The sequence below is a fragment of the Stomoxys calcitrans genome, chromosome 3 (assembly GCF_963082655.1).
Source record: "Stomoxys calcitrans chromosome 3, idStoCalc2.1, whole genome shotgun sequence".
NCBI lineage: Eukaryota > Metazoa > Arthropoda > Insecta > Diptera > Muscidae > Stomoxys > Stomoxys calcitrans.
The window spans coordinates 133961846-133964094 of record NC_081554.1 but is presented as its reverse complement, the minus strand read 5'-3'; the positions used below and the strand labels follow the sequence as shown (position 1 = coordinate 133964094).

At 38.8% G+C, this 2249-nt stretch overlaps 1 pseudogene; it reads right to left on the bottom strand.

Moving 5' to 3' along the window:
* Positions 1-1016: 1016 nt before the first annotated feature.
* Positions 1017-1589, bottom strand: LOC106094853 (small ribosomal subunit protein uS17m-like; annotated as a pseudogene).
* Positions 1590-2249: the final 660 nt, after the last annotated feature.

Genomic DNA, 2249 nt, shown 5'->3' with positions numbered 1-2249 from the left:
CCAAAGGGGATAAATTTACGAACATAGCCATATTGGGCTCAAATGGAAGGTCTTTGGGAGTAAAGCACGAATCTGATATCAATATTTGGGAAAAGTGTCTATCGGGCCACCACACCCCACAACACCACCCAAAGAGTAAGTATTTGCTGGATTTTGCATTATGAGGCTCAAATAAGAGGATTTTTAGTGTGGAACATGAATGCAATATATAACAAGGCCATTTCACTGAGTGGCCGCCCATCCCCCAAGCTGGTCATGTTTGCCGACTATGGAAATATGAGGCTCAAATTAAAGGTATTTGGGAGTAGACCACGCATCTGATATCAACAATAGGGACCAACTGTCTAGGGGACGTCCCACCATCATAACAACCCTCAAATAGGACGTATTTGGTAACCAAGACAATTTTGGTCTTAAAGAGAGTGAAACTAAATATTTATAGTTTTTAGGGCCAATACCCCAAACCGGACATATTTGCTGACTTTTGAAATAAAAAGTTTAAAAGAGATTAGAAAACGAATTTGATATCCAATTTTGAGGGCAATGGCAATATAGGGTTCATACAAATCATATATAGATATATGAGAATGGAGCACCTTGCTGATATATTTTCCGGGCTTAGTGTTTGGGGGACCACCCCAATCCCCAAGACACCCCTAAATCGGCCATATTTACCGACCATGTCAATGTAGAGATTAAATGAAAGGTATTGGGGGTAGAGCAAGAATTGATACCCACTTTCGGGACCAATTTTCTGGGTGTCAACCCCTTTCGCAAAAAACCCCACAAGGGAGTAGAATACGAATTTGATATCCAAATTTAGGACCATATATTTAGGGCATCACCCCTTCCCCAAAACACCCCAAAGCAAAATTTTTTTCGATCATGCCAATATGTGGCTCAAATGAAAGGTATTTAAGATTAGAAAACGAATTTGATATCCTATTTTGGGCCATGTGTTTGGGGCACGCCTCATAGTGTAAACTCCCCTAAACCAATGGCAATATGTTTTTTTTTTTTTATTCTTTATAATTTGGTTTTATTAACACTATAAACATAATTGGGATTTAATAAACTTTTACACACAATTTTACACAGCAAAAGGCTGATCCTTGCCATCCTCGTGGTATTTAATGTACGTTTCGCCGTGTGTGAAATCTTTACTGCCTTCCAAGCGACCACGCCTTCTCAGATTTGCCAAACAAACGATTGGCTTCTTCGATTTGGTCACGGTATTTGCCCACGACCACAGATTTGCCGGTAATTGGATCGGTTATGTCACCCAGGGGATATACAACTTTTTCCACTTTATGCGTTATCAGACGTGTTAAACGCTCTGGCAATTCCCGTATTAGAACAATATCACCGGTTTTGCACATTTTCTCTGGATCATGGCAAAGAAGAATTCGTCTTTTTTGAAGTACATATTCAAATTCTTGTCCAATTCCATGCGACGTATACGTATTTTGGAAGCATTTTGTTTCACGCAAGGCACACATTGTCCCATAAGAATTAGATTACGCAAAGACATGTTTTTTTTTAGATGATTTTAATTATTTTGGTTGAAAAAATGCTGGGATTTTCTGATTTGCAGGAATAAAATAACACAATTGTGTTATGGTTTTTGGAAAAAGAGCACGATGCTGATATTTTTTCAGGGCCAAGTGCCTGGGGGACCACCGCACCCTCGAAAACACCCCTAAATCAGATATCATGAAAGTAGCGGGCTGAAATGAAGTATTTTAAGAATGGAGTACACCTTACATCCAAACATAAATTCGTAGACCAATAAAGATCATATGGGATTCGGAAAAAGGCACTTATATTGTTAAATTGTTAGTCAAGCGATATACCATGGTATTTCACTAAAACCTCTTTAATTATCGTAAATAAATATTCCAAGGAAACTTTTGTTCGATATAAAGCAAAAGAGGGCGCAGCGGAGCGGGCCCGGGTCAGCTAGTCTTATATATAAAAATTAATTTGCGATTGTTTGTTTGTATGATTATGTGTTCCTCATAGACTCAGAAACGGCTGAACCGATTTTCTTGAAATTTTCACAGATGGTGCATAATGACCCCGTGGTGAAAATAGAGTACTACATTTTGATACCTGAAGGGAGGGCGGACCCTCCCCCTTATCCTAATTTTCAGAAACGCCAGATCTCGGAGATGGGTGGTGCGATTTAAGCGAAATTTTGTGTGCTCTTAAATAGTACCCTAAAAATAAAAATTTTGTATCCAAATTTC